This window comes from Cydia pomonella, chromosome 19 (genome assembly GCF_033807575.1).
Source record: "Cydia pomonella isolate Wapato2018A chromosome 19, ilCydPomo1, whole genome shotgun sequence".
NCBI lineage: Eukaryota > Metazoa > Arthropoda > Insecta > Lepidoptera > Tortricidae > Cydia > Cydia pomonella.
The window spans coordinates 17,759,228-17,782,262 of record NC_084721.1 but is presented as its reverse complement, the minus strand read 5'-3'; the positions used below and the strand labels follow the sequence as shown (position 1 = coordinate 17,782,262).

The 23,035-nt window shown below is 37.1% G+C and overlaps 1 protein-coding gene across 2 annotated transcripts in view; it reads right to left on the bottom strand.

Annotated features, from left to right (window-relative positions):
- The window catches only part of LOC133528126 (hemicentin-1), a 569,794-nt gene that overhangs the window by 478,326 nt on the left and 68,433 nt on the right, over window positions 1–23,035 (bottom strand). For both annotated transcript variants that reach the window (XM_061865357.1, XM_061865358.1), the window contains exon 2: window positions 4,044–4,060. The gene's annotated coding sequence lies outside the window, so the exon portion shown is untranslated. The remainder of the gene's footprint in view (window positions 1–4,043; window positions 4,061–23,035) is intronic.

Below are 23,035 nucleotides of genomic sequence, written 5' to 3'. Positions count from 1 at the left end.
AGATGTTTACTTTTTTATGGGTATGCAAATATAGGAGGGGTGTCTAATGGTAGGGCAAACACTTAAGGACGTACTTTCCCTATTTAAACTTTGGGGTTCAATATAAAAAATGACATACACATTAATCATATGCACTTTATTTTATATTTTGCAAAAAAATATTTTTATGTGTTACATTTATAATAATACATCATCGCCAGCCATTTACTCAAGGAAAAATATATCAATGGAACCAAGCTAAAAATAATTACCTATGATTAAGGTCGTGTATCTATATACTTCTAGTATTTTACTCTTGAATTTGACGGAGAGTAAGGCCAATGCGGCCAAATCCGTTCGCGAGAAAATGCGTTGCGTACACGAGCCCGCGCCGCGCTTGACTGCTATCTAAAATCAATCGTTGCTTTGTCGATGATGTTAACAATCGTGTGCTATAGTATTTAAAAAAATGTACGGATTTTAACGCAGACGGATTTGGCCACATTGACCTAACCTTGTGGTCTATCACTAGCCTATAAATTTCACAGGAAAATATCTGATGTAATTAAATAAATAAAATAAGTTGCCGTTTTAGTCATTTTATTCTCACCCATTGACTTCCAAGTTTCGAACAAATCTTACGTCACACCATATGTAATAATCATGGTACACAAGTTTAATTTATAATAAACATAATACAGCTAATAACACGTATAGGACAAATAGATAGTAAGATTGATGATCGTTTCAAAATTAAGACACTTATATGGCGTTAGCAATTAATACCTACTCGTATAATTAAATAACATAACATCGAAAATAACACGCAACCACGTTCAAAATAACATTATGTGGGTGTTTCCGTGAACTATTGGTTATGGACACCATCATTTATAATGTTTTCTGTCAATTTAAACCGTATTGGAAGAAGATAAGGTACTTCGTTGGTCAATAAAGTTGACAATCGGATTCAGACTTCACCAGCGGCTGCTGCTGCAGTCGACTGCGTTACTGCAGGAATCGTCAAAATGACAATTTATCGAGAAATGTATATCAAATTAGAATCATGAACTAATCGCGTTGTGACGTTAGACTGCACTATTGGCTCGAATTCGTGAGTGTGACACCGCTGTACTGGCCCCATTCTTATTGCCCGTAAGGCCCGACCTTAAAATATGTCAATGGTTCATATTCTGTGTGTGGTCTTTTGATAAGTATTTTATGACTATACCATATAATTAAACCAGTGGCTCTGTGAGTTGTAGACCTGTACCAAAATTTAAAAACAGAAATAGTTACTTCGCTCAGTCATTATCACAGCGTACTCAACTTACTTACTTACTTCACTGGCTCAGTGACCCAAACAGGATCTTGGCTTCTGACACAAGAGAGCGCCACTCTGCCCTATCCTGCGCCACTTCACGCCAATTGGCTATTCCGAGGACGAGCAGGTCTTTTAGGACTTCGTCACTCCAGCTGATAGATAGATAGATGCTAATGGCACTCAAGTTCTTTATGCCGATTTCCACAATTTGGAACATATTAAAAAAAACGAAACGACAGAAAAATTCTGTCTAACTACTAAACCGGCTCACAAAATTTCACAAGAATCGAGGATTGTGATCTGTAGAAGAAAACATCTGGACATACAAAAGCAGATCTTCCGAGTCACAAAGGAGAACTTTGCTAACGCAGTAAATAAAATTAAGCAAAATTCACATAAATCTTGATGATTATTATATAACTTAGGTACATCACTCTAAATAGATAGATAGAATACTCTTTATTGGCCCACCTCAGTAAAAAGATACAAGAAAAGAAACAATTGATTAAATTCAGAGAGACGTCAGGATCAGGGTCTAGAATAGATCTTTGGAGAGATATTTGTCCACCAGTGAACCACATTTAGCTAATATGACAAGTGATGTCATTATAATAATTAAATAATAAAGAAAAACAATATTCGTACATGGAAGAACAAGCTAAATCCAAGAAAACCTTGAATTCTTTATCATCCACATTTAAGCAATTTCTCAAGGGAACGATCGTAATTAACAAAAGACGACAAAAACAGCGTATAAACCAAAACCATGACCAAAAAGCCAACCGATAAAACACCGTACCTAATCAATTCTACTGAGGCCACAAAAGTTCCTCTAAAAACAAACTTAAAATTACAATTGAAGAGATTCCAATTTTAATAATCCAAACCTAATCTCCGTTTAGCAAAGTTGAAATTGGAATACCTTGCGAAGTGAAATAAGTTTGTCAACCGAATTATAAAGTTTGTTTTCAGCGAATGAAACACGACGGGATTCTGTTCTATCGGGTATGTTAGATTCGTTCATTCGTTCGTTCATTCAATTGAATGGATGACCGACGGACCGGATGGGTGAGACCTCACCTGAACTAATCCGTATTATAGAGGTCGCCGGTTTGTGGTAAACGTTCTTTCAGACGATTGGTCAAGGGAAATACGTCATTGTATCAGTTTCAATATTATAATTTGTTTTAGTGAAGGTGTAAAATTTATGATTTGAGAGGAATATTTCACTTTGTACGTTTTCGGGGAAGTATATTTAGACTATTATTTTCCTTTTGGATGGAAGAGGTATTGCGTGAAAGTGTAAAGCGTATACTAACTGAACTTAATTAAAATAAGGGTTCCTAGTTGACTACGGAACTTGAACCCACGACCACTGGATCGCTAGCCCAGTGCTCTGCCATCTGAGCTACTTAGACCTTGCCGAATACAGCAAATATTTCCACCATACTTATGAGCTTTATTAGGACGCACGCTATCTAATTCATTTTATTTCTAAGTTTATTTCATTGTCATCGGAAATACGGAGGTATGACAAATTTCAGCTCAATCAGACAAAGAACATAGGTTCAAATTTGAATGGGTCAGATTTGAAGCACCCAATTAACATATAACATTTAAAGTCTCCCGTTTTGTACACATATTTAATGTCTAGTGCAACCTGGCTGAAACGTCGGATGTCAAATAAAGAAATATAACCGCATTAGATCCGTTAGTGACATTCAATACGCAATAAATATATCAGACTACAAACGCGATGTCAGCGTATATAACAATCGTACACGTTGCGAGAATTAGAACTACAATTATACGATGTAAACGACCGTCTTGGGTGATTGGCGCGCATCTTATGGATGATTTTCGCCTTATTTCGCACGCATCAATCAGGGTGAGCGATTTTCAATGTCTTATCAAAACCAGTTCAAAATTAAACAACAACAAACCTAAACAAAGTATTTCTATAACTAAGTATATTCAAAATTAGGTGGTGCAAACTGAAAGCCGTTTAATGTATTTTATTATTTATTTAGGCGTACCATTTTGTACCATTTGGCGTTGAAAGTATAGATTCATGGGGTCCCAGCGCGCACAAGTTATTTGCAGATATCACAAAGCGTCTGGTTGACGTAACTGGTGACCGAAGAGCTGGCGGCTTCCTCGCACAACGTATCAGCGATTAATTTAAATTTTTCATTTATTCCTTTATAAAACAATAGTTTTACACGTCAAAAATTACAGTATGTCACATTTATATTTATAAATATCTATCATATCATGAGTATTATTATTGTAAATAAAATAAAAATGGAGGCGTATTTTTATGTAAAATATGATTGAGAAGGTAATAAAGACACAAAACTCTAGAGGCTCTCAGTTGTTGACCTCGTGCACCCCCATGGCTCCGTAATTTGGAAAAAAAAACTGAATCGCCAAAAAAAAACTACACGAATACCGATCCTGACCACAAAATTTTACGACAGTCAGGTGAAAAATGCGACATGTGGAAGAAAACATCGGAATATACGAAATATTTTTTTCCCTTTCACTTTGCTAGGTCAAAAATTAACTTTATTTAAGTCATAAAAAGTTCTATTTCTGGCTACCAGGATACACTTGGCTGAGAACATAGTTTTTATAACAATCTCTCGTGAATATACGTCATTTGTGATACCTTTTCATGCCCCGCGCCTCTAATGAACAGATTTAATGACGTCATTAAGTATTGGTAGGTTACACTTACGCCAGTCTACTCTTGACCTGAAAAAAAAAGAAAATGAATTAGATTTTTTGTTACGGATACACGGATTTTTATTATTTTGTACTTAGAAATATGGAATACAGTCAGACCAAGCTAAGTTAGCAGCGCTTTTGATAGGCCAAATGGGTGGGTGGGGATGGGCGGTGCGCCTCCCAATGATATTTCGTACATAAGTTACAAAGTGGTTTTTCTAAAACTAATTTCAACTCCGTATGAAACAAAACTTGCCACGTACAAAATATACAAAAAAAATGTCGAAAACGAGAGCATCCTCCACTAGGGGACCGCAACCCTCAACGTCGCTTCTAATTACACGCGGTCTTGGCGACGAAAAGATGCCACAAATGTTTAAAGTTTGCTAAATAATGTACGTATAAAACTTGCTAAGAGATTATATTGGTTGAATTTAAACTGTCGTAAATCATAATTTATTAAAAAAAATTTATTTAGGTTAAATTTTTAGTCACTCGCGCGACATTTCAAGAGCCTAGGTCTCCATTTTTAAGCACTCAGTTTATGAGTAGTGTTCACGACAGCCGCGCGCCGCGTACTGCTGGACGCCGTGCCGCGCGCTCGGCGCGCAATGATATTAACGATTGGGGGAGGTTGAGTAGGATGAGGAGTTGAACCATTTTATGAGGTTAAGTATAGTGGTTTTCAGATAGGTTCAAGCGTAGGTGAAATTGAACGTAGTTCTGCAAACGGCGAACAACCTCACGATAAAAGATTTGAAAATGGAATCTTACAGTTCAAACATGAAGTAAAAGTTTGACTGGAGTTTTAATAAATAATAATAATAATAAACATTTACAAAACTTATGCACTAAAAAAGGCCGTTCTCGGACCGGTGCAGTTTTCGCCAGTGTTTGTTAAATTCGTCACTGTAGTCTTTAGCTACCAGTGACAGAATTTCATTGTTGGAGGCTAGCAATCTCGCCCGGAAGGCAGCCGACCTGGCTCTCAGGATGGCGAAGAAGTCAGGGACCCTCGCGTCCGCGAACATGCCCTTCGCACTGCAGAAACGGGGTAATTTCAACAAAATACGAAAGGCGTTATTGTACTGTACCCTTAACGCGTTGAAGGAGTGCCTGGTGTACCTGTTCCAAAGCTGACAAGTATAAAAACATTGGCAAAAGGCTTTGAACAGGGTCACCTTTACCTCACTCGAACAACGCGCAAAGCGTCGAGCCAACATGTTGCACCGAACCGCGAGAGCCCTGCGCTCCCTCTCCATATCGGCGTCATCTTTCAAGTACTCGTCCAGGATATGTCCTAAGTACTTAAAGCTCGTTACAACCCGAATTGGCGCACCACTCATACACACCGTAGGTATCACCTCCGGACCCTTCCCTGACCTAAAAACGAGCATTTCCGTCTTAAGCACGTTATATTTTAGGCCATGCGTACTGGCATAATGTTCGCAGATCTTAAGCAGCTTCATAAGACCATTAATCGAGGGGCTGAGAAGCACCATATCGTCTGCGTAGCTCAGATTGTTAACACATACGTTACCAATATGGCAACCGACGTTGGAGCCTCTCAGCTCCCCGATAAGATCGTTGACATATAAATTGAATAGGTCCGGAGATGTCAACCCGCCTTGGCGCACTCCACAGTCTAGCCTGTAATCGTTAGACTGTGCATCACCCCACTTTACATTGTTAGTTTGGTTTTCGTACCAGAACCTCAACAGACCTACAACCTCAGGAGGTGTCCCAGACGTGAATAGCTTTTTCCACAGCAAATCATAGTTGACTAAGTCAAAAGCGCGGCTGAGATCTAAAAAGCACGCGTACACTGACGTTTCCCTTTTGACATAGTGATTCAATGTGTACTTCAGACCTAATATTGCAGAATCCGTTGAAAGTCCTGAGCGAAAACCAAACTGCGCCTGATCAATTGTAAGATTCCTAGTCAATTCGGGTTGTAATAGCCTCTCGAGTACTTTGCCGATTATCGTAGCCAGCGAGATAGGCCTGTAGTTGTTAAGACTAGACAGGTCACCAGTTTTATTTTTAACAATAGGGACAACTATTGTTTTCATCATGTCAGGAGGAAGATAACAATGGGCTAGGCATGCATTAAAAAAATCTGCTAGGACACGATAAAGCTCGTCACTGCCGTGGAAGATGTGCTCCACGCTAAGTCCATCGTGCCCCGGGGACTTCCCACGCTTCATATGTTTTACAACATTAGAAATATCTTTCATTGTAAAAAAGATGTTATTGTCGTGAGGAGTTTTATTTTAGTCTGGGCTGGTTTCCTTTTCAGAACTGTCTAATTAGCAATAATATTGCTCCTGCAGCTTCGAGAAAAAACAAATAAAAATTTGATCGACATCATAACGTGACGAACGCGTTTGCGTTAAGTCTCATTTTGTATAGGATTTTGAGTTTACAAAACGTCCCGCTTGGCGCGCTCTTTCTAAATCCAATACAAAATGAGACTAAACGCAAACGCGTATGTCACGTTTCGAAATCGAATTTATTTACACTAGGGGTACTGATACTTGCTAAACCGTTCGAAAAAAAATAAAAAAAATAAAGTAAAAAGTTGCTAACATTGGCAACTGTATTGCTTTGTTGGTTACACGTTTCCCCTCGGGGACCGCAAGCCTCAACGTTGCTTCTCCTAATGAAACGAACTCTTGGCGGCATAAATCTGTTAGAAAGATATCTTAATCTTGTCAATCGATTTAGACAAAAACTTGCTAAGTAATTAAGAATGAGGCGTTAATTTGCGGAAATCCATAATAATTACAACAAAAAGGTTACTTTGCTTATCCGCGAAATAATAACGTGCTAGTCAATCAATACTGTTTTCGTATTTTTACATGCTGAGGCCCATTTCTGGAACGTTAGTCTAATATTATTAGTGTGTTGCCATGGTAACCCATACGACTTGACAGTTCGTGCACTAATAATATTAGAATAGAATAGAATAGAATTTCTTTATTTGCCAGAATACGTATGGTACAAGATGATACCAGAAAAGGTTTTACATATAAGTGTCAGTATTCAGTCGAAGACACGACATGCAAAAATTAACATAAAATAAATCAGTATAGAAAAATTAAGAAAATAAAACAGTGGTATTCGAACGGTATTAGTCTAATACCGTTCGAAAAATGGGCCCCTGATTTGTTATATTAATTTGCTTATTTATTTTCACGGTTTCAGGGTATAAACATTTATTTATTTTCAAAATACGCAAGTTAGAGTAGGTAACGGTTTAGCATTGCATGGCCAGCACGTTATTTTGCGGATTAACAAAGTAACCTATTTGTTTAAAATAGATTAAATAAATTCAAAAGCAGCTAAAATAACAACTATGTATGTGAGTGAGATACACTGTTCCCCTTAGGGACCGCAAACCTCAATGCTGCTTCTCGTAATGACACGCACTCTTGCCGGCGCGCACAATTTGAGGTCCCGTCGTGTAACACGGGCTTTTAAAATGGCCGCCAGTAATGAGCGTGTTTGTCATACGGGGTGGAATAAAACTAGGCGCTTTATGAGCTGTAGACCTCGCGATAATCTTAAAAAATGTAAACATAAAAAATACTACATTGAGTCATTCTCACAAGTCTTAAGTGACATAGACCATACTGGTTCTTAAGTCCTTTACTCGTACGCCAATTTTGAACATTTTCCAAAAGACGAAACGACAAATTCAATGGAACTAACTAAATTTCACTAAATAAATCAATATTATAGGGACATTCTTTCACTAATTGACTCAGTCCCACGGTAAGCCAAGAAGGCTTGTATTATGGGTACTAAGACAAGGATATACATAATATATAAATACTTAGAAAACACCCATAACTCAGGAACAATTATCTGTGCTCATCACGCAAATAAATGCCCTAACCGGGATTCGAACCCAGGACCATAGACTTCACAGGCAGGATGTCACTACACACCAGGCCAGACTCGTCTTCTAAAATCAGTTAAAATCCAACCTGCAGATGAAAACATCCAGACAACAAGCAAGTCTTCGTTTCAGACCTTCGCTAGCGCTTAGTTAATAAATAAATAATTTTATTAATATTTTAATAACCAAACTGCTTAGGCATAATAAGGCTTGTCATAATCAAATTTTTACTTTCTAAAAATATTTTCCATAAATATAATAATACTCGTATCATTTAATTAAACTAAATAGCTTACACCTTATTAATTATGAATAAGGGACATCGTGAAAGTTAAAATCAGTGTGCTTCAAAGATCATCCTGTATACTTTAGTGTCCATACATCTATCTAGGGGTATACTCTGTTACATATATACAGTGTGTCGCTCAAGAGGGAGATTAAGACAAATGAGTAAGGTTATGGGCTCAGGCAATTTTCGTGCCACGGGTAGTTAACATTGTGACGCACGTATTTAGTTGGGAGTGACGTCAAATTTGCAAGTTACATGTTACATGTGTATTAATTTAGAGACAACATAAGGAGAGGCATTTGTGGGAACACGCATTTGCAAAATTTCATGTATTCAATATTTTAACCAGCATACTTAATTAACCCCCTTTATTTTTAAAAGTTCAGTTAATTTATGTTTGATTCCTTTCTTAAGATTATATAAGTAAAAATTTGATTAAGGCCCTCAGCATACGAAGCGTAACCGTATCGGAACCGGTTTTTTGGAAAAACTTTGAAATAAACATATATTTCGGTTTATTTTATACTCCAAATATAGGACTCGGTTGTATTATTAGATAACGACTTCGTATTATTAGATTGCCCAATTAGAAATGAAATAATTAACAAAGAACGAAAAAATACCGTTTTCGTTCCCATACAAAAAATACCGGTTTCCGATCCCTGCGTAAGTGTAAGAGACGCGTACGCGTATCGTAATATATACGCGTCTAGAACGAGAGCGGTGCGAGCACGAACAGGTTCAAACAAGTCCGCATACGAAGCGTCGTAGCGTAATACAAGCTTGTAGGGACTGCGTCCTACATTCGCCCAAGCTTTAGATGATATTAAATAAATAATATATTAATTTAGCTTTTCCCGTTATGCGCAATGTGCATTTTAGTTAATAGCATACCTAACTGTTTATTATGACCGTTACAGGGATGAGCTTGTAAAAACATTGTAATATAAGTTATCTGTTTCCTTCCCTTTGTCGGTACTTGCCTTTGTGTTAATCTCTCTTTGTTTTATTTCTTTGTCAATTTCCGAATATTGTTAACTTTAAATCATAAACTAATTTGTAGCCAGCGGAGTAATTCGTGGGAAACGTTAGGATTCGCCATGTGCGAAACCGTTATAGGTTCTGTACCGCTATTCCTATTGCGTACCTGATGCAAGGTTATAATCATCGGGATCGCGGGAGACAAGGGATAGTTCGTAGTCAGACGTCAACTCGACAAGTTGTCTCGTACCTATTATCACAGGTTGAGCTTGATATCGTATCGCTCCCTCGCGTTCTCTTGGTACCTATCTTTAACGGTCGAGCTCGATTATATATCGCACCATACTTATTATTGTAATTAGTGTTAGTTTAGTGTTGAGTTGTGTTAATATAGATTTATTATTGTTACCGCGTCTGAACTTTTTATTTGCAACAATCCCAACACCTAAGTACATAGTGGCCCTAGTGAAAAAGGGTACAAGTCTCTGGCAGCGCAGGTGTAAAGGGGTGTAAGTTCCACGTAACACTTATGCCCTTATACACCTAAACTGCCAGAGACTTGTACCCTTTTTCACTAGAGCCACAGATTTGGTATTATACCAAACCCCACTGCCAAAAGCTTAAAACACAAAACTGACATTATCAAAAAAATCTTCTTCACCTGACGAAAAAGATCATCGATATATCCGCCGAAGACATTTGACGCCAGTGGCGCCATGATTTCAACTAATGAGATTTCACTTATAAATCGATTACGCTTACGCGACGCTTGGTGCCCAGAACTCTACGCGTCTCGTACGTTTTTACGATACGCTTACGCAATGCCTACGCTTTTGCTCCATGTGCTGAAGGCCTAAGAAGGGCAGTACTGACAAAATATGCTGTTCTACTTATACCAAAAAAATAACGACAGCAAATTGTAGGTACATTACGATTGTATGATTATGATTATTTGTAACTCGTATGTAGTTTGAATAAGAACGTCAGAAAAATCTCGCAACGTCTTCCATATACGTCACTATCGTATATATTTGAATACCTATCTCATTGTTAGTCCTACCCGTTCTTAGTAAGCGTTTTATTCCAAATTCCTTTCACATATTAAGGACTGATGTGGGCCTACTTGGCATATTTGCTGAAAGGCGGTTATACAATAGCTTATTGTACTAAAGCTAGTGCTATGAAAGCTTTATTTAATTATTCTAATATAATATTCTAAAGTCAGCCAGTGAGAATTGTTGCGTATTGGCTGATTCAACTACTGAATTACGGCCCGATTCGAAGAATGATTGTCAAAATTGACGTTTATTTCGAGTCCGCTGTGATTCCAATAAGATTTATCTACGATATTTCTAACGTCAAAGTAAAATTGGTTGCCCGAATCGAGCTGCTTCTGTCAATTATACGACATACAAACGATATCTAAATGAGAAACTTATTTAAACCAGAACTTATCGTTATCATATCTTTTGACGACCGGTTTGGCCTAGTGGGTAGTGACCCTGCCTATGAAGCTGATGGTCCCGGGTTGAAATCCTGGTAAGGGCATTTATTCGTGTGATGAGCATGGATATTTGTTCCTGAGTCATGGGTGTTTTCTATGTATTTAAGTATATATAAATATTTATATATTATTGAGCTTACTGTGGGACTTAGTCAATTTGTGTAATTATGTCCTATAAAAAAAAATCTCATTCTTTGAATCGGGCCGTTAATACATTGTGCAACGAGGGGAGTAAGTGAAATTTTGGAGGCCAAAGTTGGTAATTCCCGACAGCTTCAGGCTGGAGGGAAATTAAAGAACCGAGTTTGCAATATTCTTACCTTCGGAGTTACAATGTTATTTATCACACTTGCGAAGAAAAAACTAAATTTTTAGCGCAATAATTCTTAAATACGGCATATGTCAATCAATCATCAATGCTTGATATGTCATCATATGACATCGTCATATTTCAACCAATTTAACAAAAAACTATAACAAATTATACACTTAAACCTTCTTCAAGAATTATTATTTCGATAGGTGAAAACCGTATGAAAAATTCAATAGTTTCTGAGATTGGGGGACGTTTTATAAGACGTAGTGATTTGACGTTTTCCGCTATATTTGCGGATTACGAGTATAGGTGACGTGACAGTCGTGCACGTAACGAATAGACAATGAACGTATTTGATTAAGATTGCGTTCAGTACATATATGCCAATTCTAATTTTAGATATTAGATCTCTTTCCAATATGATACTGACAGATCAGTAGGTTGCCGAGCGGTTCAGGCATCTGTCGCGTAAAAAAAAGTCGCTGGTTCAATTCTAGCCTTGGGCACTGGAGGTCTTAGTATTTTGTTTCTTTTGTATATAATATTTATTAATTACAAGATAGAATTAGGAACAGTGTGATAAGGGAAAAGTGTGGACTGAACGAAGATGTAGTGACAAAAATTGAGAAAGGTATGTTGAGATGGTTTGGACACGTGGAAAGAATGAGTGAAAGAAGGTTAACAAAGAGTGTATAAGGGAGAAGTTGAAGAGGGAGCTGGAAGGGTTAGACCTCGGCGGACTTTCACTGATCAAATCGGGGAAATCCTGAAGAAAGGCCAGGTCAAGAGCACCCTAAACCGACGAGCGTGTATCAGGAATGTCATGAAAGTGAAGGAAGCGAAAGAGGTATGTCAGGATCGTAGCAAGTGGAAATCCGTGGTTTCTGCCTACCCCTTCGGGAAATAGGCGTGATTATATGTATGTATAATATTTATTAAGTTTCTAGTTTAAATAGTAGTGCCCAAAATTCAAAAAAATATTCTGCAAGTAGGCCCCAAGGGCTCTTTTACATGTGACATAAAAAATACGTAACAAAATTTATAAATACAACAGCCAATACCTGGGTAAACATTACATTATAATAATTTTAAAATAAATAATTACTACAATACATTACAGATGTATAGTCTCTATGGTTAAAAATAAATTAAATCTGGAGATGTAAAAGGTCCCCAATATTGGAGTACTAATACTAATACGATTTGGAGGTGTAAAGTCTCTCCAAGTGTCAAAATACTTATACTAAATAAATAAATCGCGTCTGGAATGGCGCGTACGTGTAAAAAACACAAATTAAGTATAGTCATCATCAATAGTAACGGACGAAACAACGCGCCAAAAGTATCTGATATTCCTTATAACTTTTCCAAATGTAGATACATTTTTGATATTCACGTTCAGAAGTATATCTTTTACAGTCTTAATTGTTCTACCTATAGAACCGTCACTTTTTGTTAGTCTGTTGCAGAATGGTTGATACTCTTGACACCTTGTTTGATACGTTACTTTTGATGTTGACTGTACTAGTGACGTGACCAAAACACAGCATCATAAACCGATGTCAGCATTAATTTACCCAACTTTAAAGAACACCCATTACGAATACTATCTGGCATTTATCTTGAAGGGCCAAACAGGGGTGTAGCACAGGCCATTATCAGAGGTCCCTCGGGCCCTTTACTGAGTTCAGACCCTTGGCGACTGGACCATTATGTAAATTGCGCCGGAAATATGTCTTTTGTTATGATTTTTGTGCTTTTAGTGGGTAAAGATGTATAAATACAAGGTGACTTAGGTGTATCGACAGTGTTGATATGGAGACGTCATGTTAAGTATCTTTTTAACTCACACTCGACTCGACTTAAAAGAAAATTCGACGTTTTTGATTTTTTTTTGTTCATCATCATCATCATGTCAGCCTTTTATCGCCCACTGCTGAGCATAGGCCTCTCTTCTAGGACGCCAATTATCCCGGTCCCGAGCCAATCTCATCCAGAAGTGACCCGCAGTCTTCCGAATGTCGTCCACCCAACGAGTCAACGGACGCCAGGCACTCCTTTCGTCTGAAAGCGGCCACCATTCCGTTAGCATTTTGGCCCACCTGCCATCACTCTGCCTGGCAACAAGTTTTTTTTTTAGGGATAAGTAAGCATGCTAGGCCCGGAGAATTTCGTACAATGCCTGTTTCGCTCAGACAGGCACAATCGGTAACGTCGCTCAAGCGGAGGTTAACGATGCTATGTCGCTGGAAGTCGCCAGCAACATGCTGAGATGAGGCCATTCCGTGACACTTTACTCTCACTATGTTCTCTTTTATGTATGTCTATTACTGTTTGTGTGTTTATGAATAAAACAAATTCTATTCTATTCTATTCTTCTATGGTTATCTGACTGATAAATTTGCCTATATTTCTATTGTATAGTTGCTTTACATTTTCCTTCGTCTTTCCAATTTTTTGTGAATTTTCTCAATTCCTATGTGTGTAATACATGTTTAAGTTTTCTATAAATTGTGTATGAATTTATATCCTTTGCCTTTCTAGTACCTTATTGTACATTTTGCTGCATTTGTCACCCTCTTTTAACTTTCTCCTCTCATCTACTCAAAGGTTAACTGGAACAGATCCCTCAAAGGGTTCGCCTTTGTACTTCTTACTAATTTATGTTACTTTAAATATGTATTTACTATTACTACTACATTGACCCGCAACTTTCTATCTCTATCGCACACGCGTAGTTATATTTCTGTCTTGCTCGCACATTGACCGCCAGCGTCATTGGCGGAACAGCAATATAATACGAAATGGTAGGTCAATGTGCGAAATTCTTCGTGTTTAGAGTCCTTACTTTGGTGAATAGTATTGTCCAATTAAGATCGTTGACATATAATATATTATCATTATATTTTTCATTTAAATTATTTTACAGATAAAGTTATTTATAACTTAGTGTTTTTGTAAATATGTTTGTTTTTTTATTATTTTTGACATTTCGACAATACCTAGGTTGTCCCTAGCTATGTATACATTGACATTTTCTTTTTTGTCGTGACATTTCTTTATTTATTAATTTTATATTTTTTGTTTTAATGTTAAGTTGACGATCTTTTAGTGAAAGCCTTTGTTTTATCTTTTTGTGTAAAATACTGTGTCTTTTTCTTTAAGAAATAAATAAATCTAATCTAATCTAATCAGTGAACTTTAATTTTTATTATGTCATGATTTATGTTAATCGTTAACCTATTATGATTAATCGTATAATCATTGGCCAGTTATTTACTACAGAAAAAATATAACTAAACAAATAAATATTTGGGGACAATTATACACAGATCGAACTAGCCCCAACCAAACGAAACCAAGCTTGTACTATGGGTAATAGGCGACGATATAGATACTTATATACATAGAAAATAGCTATGACTCAGAAATACCAGTCAGGAAGAAATGCCAGTCCGGTCGCCTAGTCTGTGATATCGAAACTCTCGATAGCGAAACGTGACGTATGCGTTTGCGTTAAGTCTCATTTTGTATGGGATTTTGAGTTTCCAAAACGTCTCGCTTGGCGCGCTGTTCCTAAATACCATACAAAATGAGACTTAACGCAAACGCGTACGTCACGTTCCTATCGAATATATTTACACTAGGGGTACTGAAGTAGAATATGTAAATAATAAATGTAACCAGAAGCCTTATAACCTAATACTAAGTAAAATGAAAAGCTAATCAAAGCTTTACGTATGTCCTTAAAAACGTAATGAATAAAGGACGATTTAGATGGTGCGATAAATCGCATGCGAGTTTCATTACATTGCGGTATTTGATCGGTCGGCTGAATTTGATGCAACCTCAACACTCCGCAATGTATCTAATTATTGTTTTATTATTGTTTGTATAATAGGTAATTAGTCAATTTGTAAGTATAACACAGACAGGTGGCGTTCTCTCGTTTCGGAGGCCAAGATTCTTTTTAGATCGCTGAGCCAAAGCAGTTAGTTAGTTAGTAAGTATTACATTAAAAGGTTTGTTACGCGTTGTGCGCGTAAGAAACTTTTTTTTGTTTAACAACCAAAAATACGTTGTTAGTTTTTTGGGTTCCGTACCCAAAGGGTCAAACGGGACCCTATTACTGAGACTCCTCTATCCGTCCGTCCGTCCGTCTGTCACCAGGCTGTATCTCATGGACCGTGATATCCAGTTGAAATTTCTACAGATTATGTATTTCTGTTGCACCTATAACAACAAATACTTAAAACAGAATAAAATAAATATTTAAAAGGGCTCCCATACAAAGAAGCGGCCGACTCGCACTTGTCTGTTTTTTTATTTATTTATATTTAAGTTTCAGCTAGGTACTTTGTAACTCGCTATACTTACTCATATTTATTATTCATTTCTGTTTTAGTTAAATTTCTCTGAAGTGAAATATATAAGGTATTTCAGAAAATAAAGTTCTTTAAACCTAAATTGTATGCGAGTTCTCGCGCCGTCTAAATGAGCCTTTAAACTATTTATATACCTTGAACCTTATAACTTTAAAATGTTTCAATTCAAACCTCAGATATAAACTTATACTAACCAAGCTAAATTTCCATTCAACGGACCCGAAACTAAAAATAAACTCTAAATAAGGAGGAGCCAATTATCTAAACGCATCCATCTATAACACTTTTGACAGATAAACTCCAGTCAAAAGTCTTCCAACTCCATTGGACCCCGTGACCACATTTCGGACCTCTTTGTCCGTAATAACAGGCTTGTCCCGTAATTCAGGGGGCACTTTGAAACACGATACTATACAAAGACGGCCATCAAAATTCTGGGTACGTCACGGGCCCAATTTATCATTTTCCGGAGAATTTTCACTCATGGAGACGTGTGGGGTGTGGTTCAAACGAGAGCGGAAGCGTTATTTTTTTATGTAGGATAGGCAGGCGTTTGACCACGATCTACGTTGGAGCAAGCTTACCTATGAGATACCTATCTCTAGCCTTGAAGAGATCCAGATTGTACTCAAGCGGAAACACAGACTCGGGCAGGACATTCCACTCCTTAGCAGTTCGCATAAGGAATATTATAGCGAAACGCTTCGTGCGTATTTGTGGAATACGTACCATGAAGCGATGCCACAGTGCCGATTGTCTGGTAATGGTGAAATGAGGACGGAGGAATAAGGTTGTGCAGTTCCTCGGCACACTCTCCGAAATGTATCCTGTAAATGATCGGCTGGTAACCTTGCGGGGTTGCTCCAGACTTTGAAGTAGAGCATTCGTCAGATCGTCGCCATTAATGATTCTCTTGGCTATCATCTCGACTGACTCGAGCGCCTCAAGCTGCTATTCTGCTGATGTGACCAGTAGTAGTGTTATGGTAGTAGTAGTAAAACACTTTATTGTACAAAAATAAACATAAAACAGGAAAACACACATAATTTGTACAAACGCGAACTTATTCCTTTCAGGGATCCCTTTCAGATAACCGTTGAGCTATTGAGGAAGAATTGGAGAACTGTAGACATCAAAACTGTTCTAAACGGCATAAAAGAAAATATTTAATTTCATTATTTGTAAGTGCTAGATAATAATATCTTTCTATTCGTAAGTCCATCCATCCATCCTGAGAAAAAACTATTAAAGTTCGTCTCATCAAGGCACGCGTCGTCGTAAATGTCTCGATCTATATACACCGTGGGCTGATAAAACCCGACAAATTTTAAAGGTGTATTCTTGACCGCATTTAGAGACTAAAATGTGATACAAAGCTTCTTGAAATCGGTCTTGTTTTAGAGATAATGACAATTTTTGTCAAAAATTGTTCCTGTAATAACAATAACTTAGTGAAAAACACATTTTTGGCTGCGACGCTGCCACTATGTGACTTGGTTTAGACCTGTTGGCAGACAAAAGTTTTATAAGAAACTCGCAATTTTTTGTTTAAATAAAAAAAGCTTTAGTTATTCATTGTAACTAATTAGTTTTTTTTTTTCGACAAGATGTAAGAAGAAATAATGTGTCGAATGAAGAAAAAGCAAAACATTGTGTTAAAATTTTTTTTTTGCCGAATTTTCCCAAACCTTATATATAATTTTTTGCTCCTAATGACCTCAGGAATGCGTGGTTAAAATCTGTCGGGTTTTACCAGCCCACGGTGTATGTGTGAATCAAAAATAACCCCATAATTAAAGTACGGACCAGAAATGAAGATTCGTTTAAAATTGATTGAAAAAACCTACAGGTTATATATTGGCAAGACTTCTGTCGCCCCCCTGGCCGTCGCGCTACGCCCACGGCGCACTAGTTAAAACACAACAAAATTGAAATGGCTCCCACTTCTGAGACAGAAACAAGAAGTACACAAGTACAACGAAACCTTATTAAACTTCATTTGACTCGTTCATAAAACACTTCCAGAGCCTTTGTCTGCAGAAAAAAACCACAGCTCTTTATTCATTTTAATAGAACTTTCCTTCCAAGTCTTATTTTCCATGTTGAAATCAGCCGTTGTTTTTTTTGCTTCAAACCTTTTGCTTCGATAAAAGTGTATTTGAATAAGAATCGCTAGTCGGTTAAGACCTTAAGTAAATAAGTGGTAGAGAGAGGAAATAGGGTAGTTTTTCTTTGATAGCAAAATGAAGAAATACAAGAAAGAAAAGGTTATTAGTTTGATACAGTCTTTGAGACGGGTTTTGTATTAAATGCTACGCGAGTTTTCACAGTGTGTTGGAAAACTCTTAGAAGAAAAATATATAATTGTTGTTAATTATAAGAGATATTGTACAATTGGCAAATGGCATTGGATTGGGCATATCCTCAGGAAGCCTGTCACCCACCTATCCAAGGTGGCCCTGACCTGGAAGATGCCCGGAAAACGGAAACATGATCGCCCTAAATCTACTTGGCGCCGTTCCGTGGAGCAAGAGTAGGGTGTATTGGGGATGGGGTGGGAGGAGGTTACCCAAGCTGCCCAGGACCGGACAGTGGAAGAAAATGGTTCGAGCCCTACACCCCAGCAGGGGGTAACAGGATGAAAAGAAGAAGATTGTACAATTGGCCCAATAAGAACGTCATAGATACGTCACTCTTTTATAATTATGACTTAAGTCCAGTGGGACTATTCCGCCAGCATCAAGGTATTAGGAGCTTTAAATACGACTTTTTCTTTAAACCTTTCATGATTGTATGTTCTTATATTCGTGTTCATGAATGTATACCTAATTGAAAGGTAACACAGTAGAGGAGTAGGAAAACATTTTAATAATCGAAACTGCTCACATAACTGCGACGCGTAGATGAGAACATTCGGACATACGAAAGCATTTTTGCCCAAGCTGAAACGGAGATCTTCACTAACGCTCGGTCAATAACTTAACGATACAATATTCATTGTTCACTCATGCTCATAACTTATAAACTAAATGACTTTTGATCTAATAGATAAAGTACCTAGTCAATTAGCATTTCTTCATGAAAGATTTAAAAAAAAGGAACTACGAGTAGATACATTAGAACGTGATAGATTAAAGATTTAAAAATTGTAAAGGGTCGGCAACGCGCATGTAACACCTCTGGAGTTACAGGCGTCCATAGGCTACAGTGACTGCTTACCATCAGGCAAACCGTATGCTTGTTTGCCACCGACGTGGTATTAAAAAAAGATTAAAAATAAAGAAGTAGAAAAACTTCGAATTCCAATCTTAACGATAGAGCTTAACAACTGTGAAAAGCATTTCATTCACAGATCACAGATATTGAATATTAATTGAATTAACGAACTAAATTACTAATTCAATCTTAACTTATTTAATCCCCAAGTCAGCAATATAAATTAATCAACCTAATCCAAGCTTGAGAGCAGAAAAACTGAAAAACATAAAAGAAACTAGCCCAAAAAGGATCTGGACTAATGGCCGGTCCATTTACGAGGTTTATCCGACAGGTCGCGCCTCAGTAAATCATCCCGGGCCTGATATGGCAGCCTGTATACTTTGCGTCTCTTTAGTAGAAGTAAAAATACAAGTTTTTCTTAACCGGCTTTTAACCAAGGCTCGGAAACCGGTTAAATTTCCAAACCTTTATCATGTATCGTGGGAAACGTTTTATGAGCCCATCAAGGTGCTCACTAGCGCCACTGCTAAATAATTATGATTATTTAAATTTAACGATAGATATTTAAAAAAGGGGGGCCACGTCCAATGTTAAAATGGCCGTTTTTGTTTTGAGTTCATAGATCGACGAATTCAGCAACATAAAAAGTGGCTGTGACAGAAACGGACAGACCAGGGATCGAAAACCGGTATTTTTTGTATGGGAACGAAAATGGTATTTTTTCGTTCCTTGTTAATTATTTCCTTTCTAATTGGGCAATCTAATAATACGAAGTCGTTATCTAAAACACTACCGAGTCCTATATTTGGAGTATAAAATAAACCGAAATATATGTTTATATTAAAGTTTTTCCAAAAAACCGGTTCCGATCCCTGGGACAGACAGACGGACATGACGAATATAAGGGTTTCCTTTTTTTGCCATTTGGCGACGGAACCCTAGAAACTAGTTTGATGTATTAAAGGTCCTTAAATACAAAATACAGTTACACGTTAAATTTAGACAATCACAATTATTTTCCAGTGGCGCTAGTTAGAACGTTGATTGGCGCTTAATTTCGGTTTCACTCGAAAAATCGTTATTTTTAAACCGGTATTATGAGAACAGTTCTAGTCACATTAACCGGTTTAGAGCAATAAAAGCCCGGTTTCTTCCTATGTCGGTGTTTATGTTTACGTGGCACACCACCAAGCTGGCCGGCCGTTTCGTCGATCGTCGAATAAACCGGTTTTTTAATAAAGTTCTCAAAATGTTCGCGTTCTTATAAAGATTTGGAGGAAAACCGAAATAAACCGGCGATTGGCCCTAGTCACACCTGATGAAAAGTGAAGACAGAGCCTAAGATGGAGCTCACCTGTTCAGTAGTAGCCTATTCACTTTTGCTTTAAAGACACCGAGGTCATTATTTAACTGGAAATACAGATTTTACAAATAGCGGGAGCACATTCCATGATTTTTAATTACCGGAAATATTTTGCGAGATAAATATATATGTCATACTGAGCAACTTCTACTATGAGACCAACCTCGATATCAGGAAAAAAAACTGTTTCATACAATTTTGGCTGATAAGATTTTGATTTTTACTATGGAAGTCCCTATTTTCGTCACTGGATAGTTCATTTGCATTATGGAAAATATTTTTAGATAGCTATGCCCCTAAGTTTGATTTTATTAATTATTGTAAAAGTTAGGAGCGAAAAACAGATTTCATATAAATATTTAACTGCTCCTATTTCTTATAATAATCTAAAGTTCGAAAAAATCAAACGTGGGGCATAGCTGTGGTTGAATTATAGTAAACACCCCTATAATGGAACAGGCACCAGTAATGGGATGGTATAGACAAATCCTGTGAAACAAGTATTTATCATCAGTTTTTAATCGCAACATTTTATTAAAAACAAGAACCAAAGAGCCGCTTAAGTTTAATTTTTCATTGATATTTGTTAGAGAGCAGAAAACCATAGTGTTAATTGGTTAATAATATTGAAACCAATTGCAGTAGCTTTCATTAAATATATAGAAAAAATAAAGGACGAATTGTACATTCAACTTTTCAAGGTAAAAATATCAAAAATACTCCAATTTTTCTCGTAAATGTCCCATGATTGGTGCCGTTAATATACAACAAATTGTGTCAAATTATTTTCAATAATGTGAATATCCAGAAAGGAAAATAAGGTCTACTTTTGTATGAAAGGGTGATTTAAGGCGAAATAAGGATCTCTAAAAGCAAACTTCTAATGCTACCCGAACTTGAGAAAATACAGTTCAAAAATGGTCGTACATTTACATAGTAGATTGAAGCACTCAAGATCGTGTGTGCACCTGTCTCCTTGCAATGCGTTATTCACAAAATTACACTGTAAGTGCATAATCTTGTAACCATGACCATAATGTCGCTTATTAATGTATGTTGTGTTCAACAATGAATGGTGACGCGGTAGAAATTAGACATGCTTGAGGCCAATTCAAACGTAGGTAGGCTACGGTGACTGCTTATCATAAGACGGGCCGTACGCTTGTTTGCCACCGTCATGGTATTAAAAAAGGTACATTTTGACATCAAAATAACATCTACATGATGTCATTTCTCTCGCTCAACACGTACCTACGAGCGTTAACTAAATGACATCATTTAGATATACATATTTGTTAGAAAGTGTCTAACACGATGATAGACGATACAAGCGACCACCATAGGCCATTTGTTTCATATGTAATTAACATGAGTCACTGCGTCAAGGTACACTTATAACACAATGAAGAGACCAACTTTACAAGACTTCCGAGTAGATGAAAACATTCCTTTGATAATAGTATAACATTATACACTTAAATAAATAGTACATTACTATAGAGAAATAAAATCCGAATCTGAATCTAGAGGCCGGGAAACGCCAAGTAGATATTTACGGATATGGATACGCGGCCAGCGACCTTGTTTCTCACCGTGATTTGTAAAGTGCCTTTTTTCAAACTTACAATAAAAAAATTAAAAAAACATTTAAGTAAATTACGAATCTACTGCTATTTGATGGTTGAATGCTACTTTGTGTCACAATTTTACGTTTAAAAACTAAAGTTGGTTGCTTTACAGGCCTAGGTGTGTAAGGTTGAATGAGGAGGACTATATCTTCACTTATCGCACCGAATACGTGCATACCTAGTATTTCCGGACCTAATTTGAAGTAACTAACATTTCATTGCAAGTGTGAGAAAAATAAATATAATAAACAATACAGACGCGCGGCCAGAAAAACTTCTTCCCTTTCTTTTGCTATTGCGCTCCTGCACAATGTTGCAAAGCTGTCAGGATATATACCTAGCTTTTATCACAAATCCTATTTCTAGATATCAAAATTGCATTGGCATTGCATAAAACAGACTTACTAAACGCCAAAGACAGCTGACGTAACCACCTTTACGCTCTCAAAGTCAAATTAGTGTCCCGTCCATCAAAGCGTGAACTCCAAATTCAAAATTGGAACGTGACGTGCAGTTAGTGACATCCGAAATCATCACCATTATGCTAACTTCACTGCATCGACCGAATCCGTTGTTTGACTTGGCGTTTCTGAAATCAAGCTTTGATTGTTTGATTTTGTCTGGCTGATGGGAAATGTGATGATTGTTTTTGAGACAATGCGTCAGAACTGGACAGGTTTTGGAGATGGAGTTTGATATGAAGATAGGAACTTGAAATAATTAGGTTAAATAGATTTATTTTTGGCGCCGTCGACTGGGCAGAAACGGCTTTGGACAGAAATATGGCGGTCTTTGGTGTCGGAGGCCAAGATCAACTTCGGGTCGCTGCGCCACAGCAGCGGCAGTAGTAATAGTAAATCTATTTTAGTTACTAGAAGTGGCACTACAGTCAAATTATTAAAAAAGTATATTAAGTATACAAGTATATTATAAGTAAACAATTCTATAAATTATCGAAAGTTGAATTCAAAAGATATACAAATTGATATGGAATAGTATGACGTTGGGTTATCTACCAATCCTACCATGACTGCGCCAATTAAGTTATTTTTATTTATCAAAAAAGATAATCTATGGAGGATACTGTTCTCTTCTTCTTTTTATGACAATAGTGGACGACCACTCCTCTTTACAAACGTCCTCATTTTCTTCCCTGGTATTGACATTTTTTTATTATTAAGTCTAATTAAAAAAAAATATTTTCCATTATATCGTAATCCAGAGAAGAAAATCGAAACTATGATTTAAGGAAAACCGGTTGTTTCCTCTTAAAACGAACAACACTGAGTAGGCTTTTCTCTCTGCCTTGTATACAGGCGGTGTTTTTTCCTGGAATCCGTCGCCTTCAATTAACAACTCCCTAGTTCTTGCAGCCAATGTGGACTTGGAATTATGAATATTGTAACTCGACCT